Consider the following 6,641-nt stretch of genomic DNA (forward strand, 5'->3'; position numbering starts at 1 on the left):
AAAACAAAGCAGCCATTGTTAAAATGATTATCCAAAACATCTGAAATCATAATATGCTCAAGTAAATCACGATAACGAGCTGCATCCAGACGACCGTCGATCCGATGAAGAACTCCAAGTTCTGATGAGGAGAGGCAGCCCCACACAGGTATCGAAACACGGCCACTTCGGCTTATATTCTAGAAATATAAGGAGTCATTACGCATTCCAGCAGGTTGCCAAACCCTTATACAACCAGAATAATCCGATTGATACAGCTTTCGTCCGTGAAAAGGACTTTACCCCAATCATGTATGGTATTAAATACGGTGATATGATCTCAGATTTCGGGGTTTTAATCATAACAAACTCCTTTTAACATAATATATATTTAATAACAAAAGGAGGATGATAATGGTACAGTGTCATGGAGGAAACTGATTAGAAAACTAATGATTTTACACTACTGCGCAGAGCGCCATCTATTTTTAGAAATTATAATTAATATGGAGAAATATTATTAACATATGGTTCAGTATAAGTGTGCGTTGGCAAATGCTAATCTTTCTCTTTTTTGCTCATCAATGAAAAAAGGCTTCTTCTTTGCTATTCTACTTGATAGGCCAGTGTCATGAAGTCTGCTTCTCACTGTCTGAGATGACATCTAAAATATGAAGAAAAAGAAGCTTTTAAACAGTTTAAAATATAAATAAGTATAGCTCACCCTATCAGCAATCATTATACCATTTCAAGTTGTTGACGAAAGTCACGGGTCAGTTGAGATCATCAGTTCGGTTTATTTATTTGAAATAGATAGCAGTTTTCATTTCTTAACATTTCATTATCAGCTTGTAATTTGTTGCAGATTATCCATCTTTGTTACGAATATGGGTTTGATATCTGCTTATTGCCGAGATAAAGTTTTATTAACATCCATTTGTTGTTTTAATTGTTGTCTTAGGAGTTCAACTGTAACTGTTACCCTGCTAGGTACACTACTTTCTTCGTTTTTATAGTACTGGCCATATTGTATATATTTGCAGTAAGTTTTTCTAAAATTAAATTGCAAGCATTTAAGATAGTTTATTTATTCTTAAAAATAGTTGTAGTGCAGCTTGCATTATGTGGTCTACAACTAAAATGTATTCCAATTGTGTAACGGCAAAAAAACTGGTTTTATCACCATTGCACACTAATACACTATAACAACGCTGTTGAGCACCATGTTCGGAAGTAACGAGCACATTGCACTGTTGCTTCGCAGAACTATATGTACTAGATGTTTCGCAGGTTGAAAATATTCACAGTAATAGTTTGTAATTATTGTCCAATCACTGAAAAACAGTGATTTATAAACACTGAAAAAACACTATTGTATGATGATATTTATATTGATCTATCTTTTATTCAGTTATAGGTAATTCAAAATTGAAAGTAAATAGAATTTTCTGCCAATTTACGGACCAGTTGATGTTTATGAAAAATGAAATCAATCATAACACGTTTCAATTTTTTTATTTCTTGCTACTAAATGTGTATGTTCACTTTGTTACTTCAGTGTCCCCTGTGTTACTGACATGTATTTTTTACCTCAAAAAAGACAAAAATACTTTCATTTAAATGATAACGAGAAATTTTCAATGACTAATAGGTATCAGTGATGAATTTTATAAATTGCTCAAATCAATGTATTTTTAATGAAATTTTGCAAACTTTTTAGTTGTAAGGGGACATAATTTGCTTATTTAGTGACAGATATGCTTGCATAAATAGAAAAAACCTATCCGTAGAAAAGAACATGCACATCTAAGTGTTACCAGTACAAAATTGCTTATTTATTTTTCCTTTTAAAAATGGGATGATAATTTTAATTTTGTTAACACAAGAAACATTTTTCAGTTTGTGCATCTAAGTTTTAAAGTATAGTGATTAATAATTTTTTAAAAGTTCGCTGATAAAGTTAATTTTGATTTTTGAATAAGTAATTGACAACAACCAGCTTAAATGCATTTTACTTTTAAAAAAAAACTTTTTTTTTCAATTTCCCATTTATCAAAAATGAACTGTATTTTTGGAATGATCCACATACGAACAATCAATGTTTGCAAATATGTATACAGTTTCAGATAATGTTTGATTCGTTAATACGTTTTTTTTAGAATTAGGATCTTTAACATAATTTTTAAACCTAGTAAAACACGAGATAGTTTGATGTTTACCGTGGCATCCGCTGCATACAACCTTTTAACGGCAAAAGCGTGCAGTATGGCATTTATTTCCTAAACATCTGAAACAAATCCCCTTCTTTAATAAAATATCTTTTTTCTCTACGATGGATTAGCATATTCACAAATAGAATTCTCATGTTTTGAGGAATTGCAAAAACCGCATAATTTTTTATTCATATTTTCATTTATTTCAGAAGAGATCAATTCTGAATCGTAAACGATTTTATTTTCTGATTTATTATACTTGAATTGAGTATCGGGGATGTTTTGTCTACTGTTAGTAGAAAATGAATCAGAAAGGGGCCGGAGGTGATTTGTATAATTTATTATTGCAGATCGTTATCTAGAATTTAACTTTTTGGAAAGAAATCTCATAAGTTGTTTTATATCAGATTCTGTTTCACTTTCACGTCTGTTATGTTCTAAAACAAATCAGAAGGTAAAAATTTTATGAGAATTGGGCATAAAACATTTTTACAGGCTAATCATAATGATTCTAACCATCTTATTTGAGTATTTATGTTATCATAAAAAAAAATGATACCATGTGAGTTCTTTGATGGTTGCATATTTATAATATTATTCATGTGAACGTTAATAAGAATATCAATAAAGTTTTCAGGTTCTTTTCGTAAATTTTCATTATATGAATTGATTTCACACTAAACTTTTTCAGTGGTTGTTATTATGGAATAATTAGTTGATTATCCATATCAGATAGTCCAAAGGTTTAATTAAATGAGCATTTTGCTCTGAAAAGGAAAACATTGATGAAAACAAACTTTATTCATATTTCTATATCAGCACGCTGCCACAGTGCTGAAGACGTTCCACTCCTCTGTTCAAGGGTTTCATTATTATTGTCGGTTTGGCGATGAATTTATTCGCCACAGAGTAGTATCCCTCAGTGACTGAGGGTAACTGAAGAAACGCCACTATAACCACTAGAGCAGAATATAAAACAAGAATTGTACAATGAATATAACTAATAATAATATGAAAATTGGTGAACAGAAATTAAAAAAAAAAAAAAAAACATTTTTCAACTGTTAAACATACATCACAAACTAAACTACAATAATGAATTATTTAGTAATGTATGTCTCTAATTTTTTTTTTTGAAATCTGACGTGTCTGCCAGATCTTGTACGTGCAAGAGTTGGTTGTTGTTTGGCTGGCTCATTTGGTACAATTGGTTTTGAAACTGTTTTTAAAGTAGTTTCCTTTAAATAAGAGGCAGGTTTCACTCGATCAAGAGAAACCGTTGTTTTTCGACCATTCAATTCATTGGTAAAGGTTTTTTCGTTCTATTAATCACTTTATGAGGACCAGAGTAAGGCTGACGCAATGGAGGTTTTACATGATCGGCCCGAAGATAAATATGCGAGCAAGTTTTTAAATTGGGATGTACATAAAATTTTTCGTCTTAATGTGCTGTTGTAGCAGTTGGTGTTAACTGCTGCATGTGATCTCGTAATTTTGAAACATCTCACATGGTAGGCGTAACGGAGATTCATATAATAGTTCAGCTGAAGAAGAATTTAAATCTTCTTTAATGGCTGTTCTTATTCCCAATAGGACAACTGGAATTGCTTCGTGCCATCGGTCATTTTCATGTGCTTCTAGTGCAGATTTTAGATTTCTGTGAAATCGGATGATATGCTGTAGTCCGTATTTTAGTCTTCCCCAATAAGTCTGAAAACGCTCTGAACAACTCCGATTCAAACTGTGCTCCTCGATCGGTTGTCACGATGGAAGAACAACCAAATCTGCTAATCCATGCATTAAAGAATAATTTGCAGATTGTTTCTGCTTTTTGGTCAGGAATTGGTATGGCCTCAGGCCATCTGGTAAATCTGTCAATCATTGTCAAAATGTAAATGAAACTACCAGAGGGAAGTAGAGGTCCAACAATGTCCTTATAGAGAGGTCCAACAATGTTCTTATAGACATGGGAAAAACGACCACCAGGAAAAGAAAATTTTCCAAGAGGTGTTTTAGTATGTCTTTGGACTTTTGAGCGTTAGCAAGGTTCGCAGCACTTGACCTTGTCTTTTATTTGGCTCATGAATGGCCATACGAATCAAGATGAGATTAATTTAGTAGTGGCTAGAATACCAGGATGAGATATATTGTCTAGGGTTGCATTATTATTGTTGTCGGCTTGGCAATGATTTTATTCGCCACAAAATAACTTTATTAGAACACATATCTATGCCACACAACAAAAACAATAATAATAAAATGAGGAAATGGTAGTATATCACATCGTAACCTACTACCAACTTTCACATTTCCTTTTTTTTACATTCTAGTCCCTTTCAAATGTTTTGTTTTTTAGCTCGCTCGTGGCGCCATCTAGATGTGGCAAACCTTACACGTCCCGCCAAGTGAAGCACATGCGACATTTTCGATGACCAGGTGCTGAAAGAAAGAGGTTAGTCACACACTCGCCAGAATTCCTGAAATGAATAATCTCTAGTTGAAGAATGCACTATTTGATATAATTAATATAAAAGGACTAACCAAGATCTTTAACACACACACAAAATGCAACAAATCAGATAAAATACATGATATACAATTATTAATGAATAAATCTATTATAGCCAGAAAGTTTTACTATACATATACATGAATGTTAAATGGCATGAAAATGTGTACTTAAAATATGAACTAATCTTCAAGAGGTTTGCATTACCATGGCGAACTCCCTTTCGGTATATGATACGTATATTATAACATTGCTAGGCTAGAGCCCATCGAGCTAATTTTGTACGAATGAGGTATTCCTTTTGTCAAATATGTTAGTAGGTTGTGATCAGATACAACCTGTATCTGAGATCCAACAATCAAACTTTTTTAATGCACTTAACACAGCATAAGCTTCCCGCTCTATCGTAGGCCAGTTTATTTGGCACGGTGTTAACTTTTTACTGAAGAAGGCAATTGGATGCTCTGTTCCATTCTCCTCATTTTGTGCAAGGCAAGCTCCAACTATAGTAACTGAAGCATTTGTATATAGGTGAAATGGACGATTCATCACAGAGGTATAGAGAGTAGGCATTTCAACTAAGTTTTTCTTCAGCAATTGAAAAGATTTTTCGGCTTTATTGTCCCAAGGAATCTTATTAGCGATCTTCTTTTTAGTCAAATATATATCAAATTTGTTAAGGGTGAAACAATAGAAGAAAAGTTTTTTATGTAGTCACGATAATAACTCGCTAAACCAATCAGTCCTCGCTACTCTTTTTTAGTTGTAGGTCTGAACGATTTTGACATAGCTTCCATCTTTTGAGGATCAGTAGCATGCTTTCCAGAACCAATCACATGACCCAGGAACTTTACTTCGTTTTTCCCGAAATTACACTTCTCTAAATTGACGGTTAGTCCAACTTTTCTCAAGGTCTTAAAAACATTTTCTAAGTGTTGCATTTGATCTGACCATGTTTCTGAAAACACTGCCACATCATCTATGTAAGATCGACAGTACTTCTGATGAGGGGTTAACACTTGATCCATATTTTTTTGAAATGTGCTATCTGCATTCTTCATTCCGAATGGTAGAACTTTCCACTGATAATGTCCAGTGTGGGTAACGAAAGCTGTAAAGTGTTTTGAGTGTTCTTCCATAGGGATTTGCCAGTACCCCTTTGTAAGGTCTAAAACTGATATAAAATGAGCTTAGCCTTGCTTTTTTTACACCCCAGTCCTCTTCAATTTTTTTGTTTTTTAGCTCGCTCGTGTCACCATCTAGATTTGGCAAACTTTACAATATCTGTACGAGCAAATCTTTCTTTTAATAGTTTTACTGCCTTGTCCATTCTTCGGTAATAAAAAAAAACCCTATTGTATTCAGGGCAGATCCGCCCTTTAAGTAATTAAACTTATCAATTTTATCTAGACTGTTATTGTTATGAATGGCCGACTCAAAACTGTTATAAAATGTCAGCCATTGTTAAAACTCGACGTAAAATTTGGGGAGTTTAATACGAATATTATCTTTTTGTTCACTTTTATAATTTGTAGCCGTATCAAGTCCAAAGAATTCCTTAATTTTTAGATTTTTCATCCGAAATGCTTTCTTATAATTCCTGAATTTTCTTGGTAGCGCAGAATTTACAAGGAATGACTTTTTCACTGTACTCTTCTGTTTTTGAAAATTCGGCTTCAAACTCTTCTGGTGTAAAAAAAAAAAACTTCAAATTCTTTGTTGGCGGATTCAAGTGATTCATTTTTGTTTAAAAGAAAATGTAAACACTGTTCTAAAACACTGATATCTAACTCGTATGTTTTAAGTTCATTTTCTAACACATTTCGTGCATTAGTAAGAGACCATCTAAAAAAAACTTTTTTTTCTTTAAAATTGTTACCTGTTCCTCCATTGTTAATTTTTCAATTCAGTGCTAATTTATATTTTTTTGTTCAATTTAA

This window comes from Parasteatoda tepidariorum, chromosome 10, assembly GCF_043381705.1.
Source record: "Parasteatoda tepidariorum isolate YZ-2023 chromosome 10, CAS_Ptep_4.0, whole genome shotgun sequence".
NCBI lineage: Eukaryota > Metazoa > Arthropoda > Arachnida > Araneae > Theridiidae > Parasteatoda > Parasteatoda tepidariorum.